Source organism: Catharus ustulatus, chromosome 1 (genome assembly GCF_009819885.2).
Source record: "Catharus ustulatus isolate bCatUst1 chromosome 1, bCatUst1.pri.v2, whole genome shotgun sequence".
In the NCBI taxonomy this organism is placed as follows: domain Eukaryota; kingdom Metazoa; phylum Chordata; class Aves; order Passeriformes; family Turdidae; genus Catharus; species Catharus ustulatus.
The window spans coordinates 122,343,902-122,356,711 of NC_046221.1; the positions used below are offsets into that span (position 1 = coordinate 122,343,902).

At 36.8% G+C, this 12,810-nt stretch overlaps 1 protein-coding gene across 2 annotated transcripts in view; it reads right to left on the reverse strand.

Annotated features, from left to right (window-relative positions):
* TOX (thymocyte selection associated high mobility group box) overlaps positions 1-12,810 on the reverse strand; it is a 217,215-nt gene that overhangs the window by 203,077 nt on the left and 1,328 nt on the right. The window lies entirely within an intron of this gene.

Below are 12,810 nucleotides of genomic sequence, written 5' to 3' on the forward strand. Positions count from 1 at the left end.
ACTATGTAGGAAGCAGAAGGTTGAGAGTTGTCTCTGTTGTAATAAACTTGTTCCTAGAAAGTCTGCAGTCCTCTGCTCCAACCAAAACCTTCCAAATTCCTTCTAAATTCAGAACTACTTTACTCTACAGTAAATATTAACATTTAAATTTTGAATTTTGGAAAGGAGTTAATAGAACCACAACCAAGTTTAAGAATGCTACTTTGCTATTTCCACTGAAGTGTTCTGTTTGAGAAAGTCCTCTGTCTGAGAAAGCATTCTTAAAAGGCCAATGGATTCTGCTGAGTAACATATTTTTCCTTTTCAAAAATATTTTTTCTCTGAGTTTTCATTATTATACATGGAGTCCTCTCTAACTCCAAAGAAAAACATTATAGGACAAGCCCTAAGGATTTATAAACTAAATCCCCTGGTTTTACAAGAACTGAAATAATTTATACGAATTTACGAAGTTTAGTATAAGCATATATTTAACAGATACCTCTTTAATTATTTCTATAAGCATAGGAACTATATATATGATAATAAATACATGCACAATAGGCTTTCCCTTACTTACAATTGTAGGTTTAACTATAGTACATGTGACTGTAATTTTGGTCACAATATCTGTGTTTAGAGTTTAAGTATTTTTAGCCTTAAGGAAACTCAACCAAGTCCATTCTTTTCAGGACATCTTTCAAATTCAAGAGAAGAAAAGATATCAGAATAGAGAAATGCCTTTTGTTCAGAGATAAAATACTAAGACCTTAACTTATGCTTGAGTTCCTCAGTCCAAAATGGGGGCATCATGACAAAATAATAACACAGGTATCTCGTTCAATCCATAGAATGCAATGCATATATCATGACAGCTTGCACCAAAGTATCAGAAAGAAAGGACTGGTAAAAGAGAGCCCAAGATCTTCCTAGCCACACCAAGACTTGGTCCTCACTTTACTCATTGTGAGAAAAAGTCTCCCTGGTACTAAAAAGGAGTTAACTCTGCAGCAGAAAAATCTGTGGTCAATGCTAAAGAGACTCAGACACTACTAAGAGACAATAGCAATGAATGACATTGATATGATCAAATGAATCAGCAAAATACACACCATAATTATTTTTGAAACAATTATTATTTGGGTTAGAGTGTCATGTGATCAAAATGTAAAAATTGCAAATTTGAGACTGCCTGAAAGTTTTACTTTGGTGCAATTTGCAACTGCAATAATGATAAAGTTGCAATGGCATGATCACTCATTACACATCCTCTGTTTCACCCAAATTCCTGACAATGATAACATAGTAAAGAGCAACATCAAGACATCCTTAAATCTGCCATTCCATGCATTAAAGTGTCAGACTTTGTAGCCTAACAAAGTCCTGAAAAAATGAAGTCCTCATGACATCAGTGTTGCAATCTTTTTGACTTTATTTCAAGAGCTACCATGGTGATTTACAAAAAATGGCTCTGGTATTTAGTGTTGCACAATATAAGTAGATTCTTTCCTCACCATTGATTTAAAAAAATTAAAAATTCTTCATTTCTTACAGGTTTAAAGTTTCAAAATCTGGAATTTTTCCTTGAGTCTTGTGGACCTGGTGCTCTGTTTGCACTCACAAATCTTAACAACCCATAGCAGTGTCAGATTCTCTTAGATCCAACCATACATCAACATCATATATTAAGTCAGAAGTGATTGGCTTCATTAGAAATAAAGTAAACCTTGTTAGTTTACTTCTTAAGGCATTCACTTACTTTAAGAACTCTTGAGGGTTTACTGATGTTCAAGATGGAGTTGGGTGAGATACACTTTAATCCAGAACAGGAGTAAAGAGGCTCCATAAAGGCACCAGCATGTTGTCAGACCATTCAACTTGCCTTCAACAAGTGGTGAGCATCCTTTTTTCCTACACTTTTTATTCAAATATACCCCAAAATTTAGAAGGGTCCTCACAGAAAAATGCAACTGTCATCCTCCTTTAGAATTTAATGTCCGTGTACTGGAACAAAACACTAACTCAGCTAAAAGTTCCTCGCAACTGTCTTGTAGCTGTGCTTTCAGTTGCTGATGCTTTATGAGCTTTAAAAAGAATACAGTCAATGCTGTGGTTTCTGATGCAAAATGAAACCTGGAATCTAATTTAAGATATCAACATATAATTATTATTCATAATAACGAATATTTGGCTGTGTTACTTTCATGTTCTTGGTTATGGAAAATCATAAGGTCTGTTTAGCAGAGTTATTACTGTTCTTAAGGAAAAAATATTTAAGTAGAACTACAGTTGATATCAAAACTTGGTTTTAGTATCAGAGTTAAAACTGAGACCCTTATCAAGATAAATCTCCCCCTAAATTAACAATGTTGCCCAAAAAGTGTGTATCAAATTCAGTATGAACAAGAAACCTCACCAGTTCTCAATATAAAGGAAGAAACTCCCATCACTTCCCCTAATCTCTAAGGGGACAAGACTCAAGGGCAGCCTGCCTCAGTAAATTTTTCCACTCACTTTACTTTTTTTTTAAACTGATTTTTTTCAAAGTACTCTTGAAAACAAAAGAACAAAAGAAAAAAAAGAAAAAAGAAAAAAGAAAGAAGATAAACACACTTTTATTCTAGCACTCTTTGGTCAATGTAGACTTGATATGAATTTACATCATCAAAACACCTCTTAATTGGGTTAAAATTTAGTGCACACATTTTACTTCCAAAATTCACAGGAACCTTTTGCTTTACAGTCCCTTCTTCACTTGCATGCCCCCTTTTCTCTCTCATTGGAAAATATATCAATTGCTTATTAAAAAAAGAAGTGTTTTGGCATGGCTGACCTGTAGAGATACAGAGTAAGCAGAGTCAGTGAATCCACTCACTCTGATATGCACACATGATATGCAATTAAAATCTCCATTCACATTCCTACGGGGTTGTCAATCAAGAGAAAAGCCTTTTTGACAACATCCAGTGAAGCGTACCAACTAACTGCTGAACAGGAACTTAAACAGTAACAGCTTTTGTTACTAGCAAGAACGGATTTTACCAAGATTGGGCTCGGTTTCTAAAGAAATAATTATGTTAAAATTTTGGGGGCTTTTCATTAAAAATTAAAATGTGTCACAAAGCTATTGTGTGTGAAGCTATCATATTATGTAATACATGAGGGTTATCAGATATATGTGAAAAAAAACCTTCTCTAACCTTTCTTGGCTCTAGGAAACAATTTATCCTTTCATATTTAGAACAATGAACAATGATTACAAGCTGTTTTTTAGTGAGAAGAGAACATTATTCTAATTGCATGTTGTCTATTTGGTAGGCATCTAATATCTTTTATAACATGACATTATAAGCTGCCCAGACACAAAACTAACATTGAAAAAGGTCTGCTACTGCCAAAAATGATACTGTGCACTATTTATTACTGATACGCTGGAAAATAATTATAGGTATTTGCAACTCCGTGAAAATATCCTACCATTCAATTTACACAGGAAAACAGAAGGAAAGTCTTTGATAAACATTGAAGATGCTCTAACATTTACTTTCTAATACATGGAAACACAGTCACATAACGCACAGCTCGTAAGAGCATTAGGGTACTTTCAAATCCAATCTGTAAAGGTAAAACCAGTAAAAATACATGGATTGTTAATAATCTGATGTTTGTGTTTTGAGCACTAACCTTGAATTACAGTTTTCAAACATGCTAATATTATTAAATATTGAAATATTTGCCCTCTTGCTTATCACACTCCATAACTGAAGAGAGAGCAGATGCATCCTGACTATTAACAGTCATGACAAATTGCCTTACTAATGAATGTTACACACTGAAAGTGCCATAACTGATTAAACTACAATTTCCCACTACCAGATAGAGAGAGACTTGGGAACTCCAGCAGTGGACAACTCTGATGTTCTGCCAACAGGCCTTCAGGGCACAGTGTGGTATTTAGAAAAACACACTGTAAATTCCATATGAATATATTGTAAAAGACTATGTGTATACAACAGGTTTTAAAGAACATTAGATGAAACAGCTTAGGTTCGTAGCCGATGAGCCATGCAAAATGGATGTGTTTTAACAATTTTAGAATCATTACAAGGCTACATTGGAGAATATTTCTTTTGGGCTCCTCTGCCCCTCTCCCCACCTCCCCAAACATTGCTTGTGCTTTGCTTTCACATAAAATCTTTTCTTTTGTCAGTCTCTTTGTCGGTGCAAAATTGGCAGTGGTTCAAATTCAAAGTACTCCTATTCATTTACTGACCATTAAACCAATGTCATTCTAGTTCACATCAGCCAGAGAGCTAAGCTCTAAAAAACATAAAAGGCTTGCTTCGCCACTGACGAATAATGTGTACATTTTTACAGAGCTTAAACCTTAATGCTTTGCCTGAAACTAACAATACAGTATACCTTATCATTCCTTTTTCACAAGCAGGCAGCTGCTGAAACGCTTGCCACTTCAAAATATCAATTGCTTGCCAGAGTTGTCCTCAACACACCCTGTCAAACTCATGTATATTGTGCAATGAAAATGGTGCAGGACTGAAAGCTAGAAATTGTGTCAAATTCTGCTGTAAGGGTATGATGTGCAAAGAACAATGTATGACAACCGTAGAGACTACAAACAATAGCAATGGAGCCAGACACTACATATATCACAACTGTGCCTGTACATATTTTATTGTATGTATTATATATTTAAAGCATGACAAATGTGTCATTGAAGCTATGTGCTACACCAAAAAGAAACCCTTCAGCTAGTTAAGCTTTTTCATTTCTCTTGATGGAAATATAGTAGTATTTTTCTGCCCCCTTGTTTAGTTTGTTTGTAAATCACACAGCACAAGGAAAAAAAATCAGGTTTTCAAAATGAGTAACAGAAAACAAAAGAGAATACTACAAGATGAGAAAATGGGATTTTCTTCAATTAACACTTTTGCTTTTCTCTACAGACACAGAATCAGGCTACCTTAAAGAATATCTGAGGCTATGCAAGACAAATACAATATCACTACACCCATAAATTACAGTGCACCTAATTTTAATGTAGATAAGTGCTGGCCTATTGATTTGCATGTTTCCCTGGCAAAATGGAAATCCCATGTGAGTATGTTCTTTGTCTGTAGAAAATGCATTTTAAAAAACCTTTATGAATCTATGCTAAAAAGGAAAACATAAGTAACTAATATAAAATTATGTGTGGAATCTAGGGGAAGTAGTGCTCAGTACACACATGTATACATGCATGTCACTAAGCATGCATGTGTCAATGTTTGTTACACAGTCACATACTTTTTTAGCACACAGAATTTCTACAAACTGTCTTAAGTAATGAAAATTCAGACTCTAGACAGAATCTTAAATTAGCTGAGGAAAAAAATGAAAACTGCCAAACTCAGTAACAAAGTAAGTTAATCATAAGCTGACCATGAAGTGTTAGTTTCAAAAAACACACACAGTTGTGATGAAAAGTGTTTAGGAGGAAAGATGAGTGCAGCAGCCCACAACAGCATGTAGATTGCAAAATCTGAACACACAGTATTCCATGAGGGTCATTAACTGATATAATCCTAACCAAAATGAATAGATACACCATTAAGGTGTTAATAAATATTTTGGAAAGAGAATGGGTGTTTTAGGTGCTCAGGGTTGCTGACCTTTGCTGTGTTTATTAGTGGGACAATGATGCATTATTAACACACAGCAGCTGTACCTGAACTGCTGCCATGAACATAATAGCCTTTTATAGCCATCAGGGGAGTGAGATAGGAGGCCTTTATTAACCACTACACATGATTAGCACATTATGTGAACTTTAGTAGGCAAATTATCTCTTATTGAAATATAATGTTGGTTATAACTAATTGTAAACATGATTTTAAAAACTTCTCAATGCAAAACTAAGAGTTTTACTGCCATTTTGCTAATAAGTGGCTAAGCCACTAAAAAAATAATTCTTCTTTTCCTTTGTTCAACCTGTAAACACAACTGTGCCTCACAAAAGCCTACAGCCCTATGATAAAAACACTAAAGTGACTGAATGACTTCCACATCTTGAATATTATTTTTCAGAACTGTTAAAAATCATAGACATTTCCAACACAATTAAGAAAACTGCTGGTGAAGAAAAAAAGAACTTGCCTTATATTTTCCTACAGACTATAAGCAGTTCTTAAAGAACCAGTTGAAAATACATTTTCAAGAGTTAACTTGAAAAAATAACACCATGATTTACTTCAAAAAGCTTAGTTTTGGGTAAGATTATCCCATTAGTCTTTGCAACTGAACACAGCACTGAGAGTCCATTATGAGCAGTCTTTTATGCCCTAGCAGAAAGTCATTAACATAAAATAAATCATTAGCTTTGATATTAAGCCTCTACTATCTGCAGGTTTCTATGGCTAATGTTCACAACTTTGTCTGCCAAATGATCAATTATATGTTTTTGAAAGGTTATCATCCCTTTTCACCACTATTTTTCCTTTTACTATTTATTATAATTTCAGGTCGATGCAAACATGATGATCATATGAGAAATAAATGTTTTCTCTTATTCATGAACACAAACCTTTTTACTTTTGGTAACTGTGACCAGAATATGACTTCAAAGCCAATTACCTATAGTACAGGATGGAAATGATGCATTCTCAGAGTAAGTTCACTTCTTTCAAAGTCGGCAATATATGTAATGAAGCAGAAATCTACATGTGTGTATATACATACAGAGTAGCATAGATACAACAGAAATGTACATGTTTACATAATTTCTCTTCTAGCAGGAACTATCTAGATAAAGCATTTACTTCACATTGCAGACTTTATACTTCCTTTACTGACCCATTTCCCTAAGTACAGGTTATCACTGTCTGATTTCAGAGTTCTGAATTCTTGCATATAGAATAAGAACTGGAGTTCACTGCAGATTTTCTTAATATAACAAAAATACATACCAGCTACAGTAACTTCTATTTAACCTTTAAGACCATATAATCATCAACAACAATAGCAGGAGACAAAAGTACTACCACAGCAGCTCAATTTCCATGCTTAGCCAGCAGTACCTTTGAAAAAAGCCACTCGTGCCACTTTTGATTGGTAAAGAGTGGTTTAACAGTCAAGAATGTGAATGCTAAAACATTCTGACATTTCCACTAACCTGGATTTGTCAGATGCTCATGTAATTCAAGTATGTTTTGCAACTTAGAAAGCAGCGTGTTCCTTGGGAGGAAACCATTCAACAACGGTCTATAGCAAATCAAATAGCAGCCCACTGAGAAATACTAAATGAACAGTTCAGGAACAGTGTTAGCATATGTGCAATTGAAAGATAAGATATAAATATTATTAGAGCCATATGAAATTCAAATGCTAAAAATAAATTACTTGCTGCAAACATAAGAAGCAAAACAAAACCACAGACATTACAAATGTGGCTTGCACCAAGATGCCTGCTGAAAAACAATTTTAAATTTGAAGGTCTAAATCAAGAGCTAAACGTTTTCTTTGATGGCTTTCTAACTGAAAACTGACTGATACCAGTGAACATAAATGGCAGATACTCCCTCAGAAGTGGGGACAAGAGTTCCTTATATGCACTCACTGCTGTGGAGGGACAGAGTTTATTGCTGCTGCTAAGGCTACATAATCTGTGCCTAACCATGGAATAACGCAACACTGCCATTTTCCAACTGAACGCTGTAGGGAAAAACATTATGATCAAAAAAATCTCATTTGGGCTGATGTGAATTCCATGCCTGAAAGTATTTTGGAAGCATTGCTATAATTAAGAGTCATTTGGCGAATCTGTTATAAACCATGTTTTGAAGCAGTTTATAACTCAACGTTTTTAATGAGAAATCATTCTTTGGGCAGAAAATTGCTACGTAGTTGCATAGCTAAAACTGCAAAATAGACTACTTCAGTTGGAAGGGATCTACAACAATCACACAGTCCAACTGCAACACCAGAACATTTAAATTTAGGTTATATTTAAAATAAGTATTTTATTGTATGCATTTGTGCTAGACATTCAAAGAGCATGTGTCCTCTTCAAAAAGATAAACAAAGCTGCCACTAATTGCCTCTGCTGTCAGTTCCAGAAGCCAAGGTTTGCTCTGATCCAGGGACTACCCTCTCACCACTCAAAGTGCTGCTTTCAGGTCGCTCTTGAACTGTGCTGAGAGTGCAGTCAAAGGAAGCTTTTTACTTCCAACATCTAAGCTTTGTTTTATCTACCATTAATACAGGATTTAAATATCCAAGAATTTTAATCTAAATCCTACCATGGTTAGGACAATTCCCTCGGTAAATATAAATTGTGTTCTACACATAGTCCATCTTTCAAATGTTTCTGTATGTTTTTAGCAAGACAAGAAAGCCCTGCTAACATGGGAATCTGAGGGCCAGAGGGTGCTCACTTCTTCACAGTAAAGTGTGATCATCCCCAACACATCCCGAACTCAACAGAAGCTGGAACTGCCCAGTCTTTCACAGTATCAGCTTCTCAAAATCAGCTCCAGCTGCTCTTTGGTTTAATGTAAACACCAAAGGTATTGCATGTGCTGTAGTGTTTTGTTAATTCAGCATTCTTAATAATTTACTGGTTTCACTTTTTTTGTAAGACCTCATGATAGGCTGATTGAGGGGTAATGCTCTAGAGATGAAACGCATCATTCTGGTATGAGAATAAAACATAATTCCTCTCAAGGTACTGATGTTTGGCAGAAAGCAAAAAATAAATTACTGCAAATGCTTTGGTTTATAGACATTTTTTGAGAAAGATTTCTCAAAAGTACATACATAAATCATTTTCTGTGTTCCACTAAAATTGGGACCACTTCTTTTCTGAAACACTGGAATTTAAGGAGGCACACTTGAGACTTGCCTACAACTCTGAGACTACATACTAAGGTATGAAAGAAAAGACCATTTCCGTTCTTCATATGTGGTAATTTTGAAATTAAGAGACTTAACACTTGAAAATCAACAGTCAGCCCTAATGCAACTGTTTAATCTTCCCTTTACGAAACAGTAACAAATTTCAAGTATGATTCTAAGGCGGTAGAGGACAAGGCATTTTTTTAAGGGGGAAAAATATGTTCAGCATAAACAATATGAGCATAATCTAAAACGCTATCCAAACAGTAATGTAGTATTTCAGCTTTAGAGGTGTCCTTCAGACTGCTTGCCACATTCTGAGTTTGAGATAGAGACAGGATGGAAGCAAGCCCCTGGAAATAATGTACACTTTGTAAACAGCCATGGAACATTTTATTTAGAGTAGTCTCCATGGTAGGGTTAAGTTTACACAATAAATTACTCTAAACACTGAGTAAAAATAATATGTACTTTTGCTCCATGGAATTCTGATTACAAGGGATTGTTACCTGCTTACAAAGCATTATATTATATTTCCTCAACCACTTCTAGTCAATGTCAATCTGCCTTTTTCATTTTGAAAGGTTTTTCTTCCCTCTCCCTCCTTTCTCCTCTTTATTCCTCTTTTTAAAAACAACTACAGTCTATCATTTTACCTCTGCTGTCTGGCTGTATTTTTCCACTGCACTGACAACTACCAATGAATACAAGAAAGATGAGTTGTAGGCTCCTGTATTTTTGAACAAGGTAGCAAATCACAGAAGAATCCAGTGCATAATTCTGCTAGGCTAACCATTGGGAGCAGTAAAGACCATTATTTTCTGCCTACTGATGGCAGAGGTCAGCATCCCTGTCATTAGTTGTGTCAAACTACAATTATATAACTACACTTTATGTGAGTAGATATGTGAAAACACTGTGAAGTTGCAAGTATGAAAATTAAAATATATCTATCCTTGTTACAGTAGTGATCGAATTGGTCTTTGGAGGTGACACTTCAACAGGGAAAGCCATGAGGCTGTAATTTACTTCTCCCTACATAAACATTTTAACTTATCATCCAACTTCTTCAGGCAGTTTGCAATCACTTGGCCATATTATATCAAATTAAGACACTTGGATTATCAAAGTTATTCCTTCTATATCATTCAACTCAATTACAGAACGTGGTATTTCCTAAAATAAACTTCAACTGAACAGACTACTCGCATTAGCCTGAACATATCTGAACTGCAATTATGCTTCAAGTTTCAAGAAGCGAACAGTACAACCCCAACTCTAAATCTGTCCAGCATAAGAGCTCCACTATGTTATTTCAAAGGCTGACCTATATAGCAAAGCATACCGTCCATTCTGTCTGTTTGTATAAGAGATACCTCTCACAGTTGTCATAACCAACATTGTTTGCATTGTTCCTTCACTTTTCTCTCTCCATGGGTAATGCAAGAGAAACAAGGAAAAGCCTGCATAACAATATATGCAGAGTATAATGAGCTTTCACAGCAGATAGAGAAATATTAGGCTAAGATGCTTAGAATGCTATTTTAGGTTTATAAAATAAAGATCTAAGCAGTCTTCTGAAACAAAGCTTGCCAACTGAAAATTGTAAGATAAGAGGCGATTGTTTGAATCTACATTATTTTCCTCTGGCCACAGAAAAATGCACAGTCAATACCACCCATGCATATGCCTGGGAACTCATATGCTACAAACAACCATCCGATCAGGGGAAAAAAATAGTGCTAACAGAACAATTAGAAAACTTAAAAGTCTAAGTATTTGTGGAATACATTCTAAATTACCATCAGCTCAAGTAGACTTCAAATTTAAAGAATCAAAGTCTGGCAAATTTGTAAAAGGAAAAACACCACCAAAACCTAGGTATGAAAAAAAGGGCCAAATACACTAGTAAGAGCCAAAAGCAAGTTTTAACTAACTTTACAAGAAACAAGATCCCAGAGGATCTTGAATGAGATCTGAATGAGTTTTGCAGGTAAACACTTAATGAGGACCATCATTCTGACCCAGAAGAAGGATCCATCACACTACAGCCATCATCTCTTTTCCTGGGAGAGTTTAAAAGCAAACACTCAACCAGACATACTGAACAGAAAATTTCTGCAGGCCTCCCACCCTTCAAACTCCCTAAATACACACAGCCTGAAAATGAGTGACAGAGCAATACTGTAACATGACGACATGTTTAGAACAAGTCAGATAAGTTTTCACAGCAATGTTAATCATGCTGGGCAAAGGGAGAGAGTGAAGGGAGTGAAAAATGAAATCTTCACTAAATATACTCCTCCAAGGGGCAAATCTACTCTGTCCATTTAATGTTATCAATGGTCAGTGGTAAAGATATCTGAGAAAGACATTTGTTCTGTATTCGATATCTTATATTGAAACATTCCTGGTAAGTCTTTTCCAAGCATAAAACATATGTCTTATGACTGTGCACTTTTAAGCACATTATCAGTTCAGGCAAAGTGAAATAGAAGAGTTGCAACTTGTCTACAGAATGAGTGTCTCATTTGCATTTGAAAAGAACAGTTTGCTCCCTCATACATGGCATGACTTGAAAGAAGCTTTAACCAGCTAGTAAAGAAATTCTGAAAACGACTTTCTAAATTAATTTATTCGATTTGGAGTGCAACACACCAAAAATTATTTAAGGAACTTAATTGGAAAATGATTTAATATATTAAAGTAATTCCTGATTTTCCAAAGCATTTAACTTTTAAATTAAATCTGGCCCTCTATCTCAAGAATGATGAGTGAAATGTGTATTCAAGTCATTACCTTCTTTCTGAAGCTTTAAATCATTGATAGGTTTAATAACGTTTGTCCAGTTTCACTGCCAAACAGGTCTTAAACACTTTGGTTCTTGTGGCATTAATATCAGCCCAAGCTTTTCACATGGCAACATTTCACTGTTACAATTTACAAATCTGACAACAGAGAAAATAACAGCAAACCACAGATGAAAAGTAGCAGTAGCCTCATGATTACTCAGAGCACTCACAGAAAGTTAATGAACACATAAATGCTCCTTCGCATTTGAACTCTTCCTGCTGAACCAAGTTCACTCCTGGCACAAACTTCCAAAATACAGTGCACGTTTGCCAGATGCGGCAAAACAGTCACTTAAAACAACGCTAACAGTCATACCTCTGGGATCTCTCTTGAAATATCCTGAGGCATCCACCACAAAGGGCCAGATTTATCCCTGGATTCTATAACTCCATTGAGTATATGTGAAATGCAGCCAGGATGAATTTGGTCCTTTCTGTTGTGATTGGTAGATGCGACCATGTGGGAAACCTTTCCTGAAAACTGAGAGGGCTTCACCCGGGCGCCGCAGCCTCCGCGCCTCAGCACAAGCACACTCTATTTTGCTGTTTATCTCTGAATCGAGGGAGGCAGCTGCCCGGGATGAAAGGGACGGCTCGGAACGTCTCTCTGACACGTGAGACCGTCACGACAATAGCCGGGCGCGGGACCGGGCTGTCCGCTGGGCCGGGCCGGGCCGGGCCGGGCTGTGCCGGGCCGGGGGCTGCCCCTCCGGCCCCCGCGCCCCGCCGGTCCCCGCCGCCCTCCGCACCCGCGGAGCCTGCGCACGGCGCGGTTTGCGCTGCGAAAAGCCATCTGCTGCTGCAGCCCGCCACGGGCTGCCACGGCGGGCTTCCAAACAGGCGCCCGAGCGCGCAGGTTTGAACACATCGCTCCCCTTGGCCGGGCTGTGCTCGAAGGAGTGCTCCGGGGAACTCGCACTTTCCGATCATTTCCTACGGCCAGCATTTTATTCACGTGCAAAGCCCATTCCGTAACAGCAGAGAAAGTGCAGCTCATACATAAAGCACCAGCTGGCTCAGGCTAGCTACAGCGGCAGTAACAATGCAGGAACCCCAGCCCCCTTCCTCGGCAGCAAAAGTCATGCAAAGT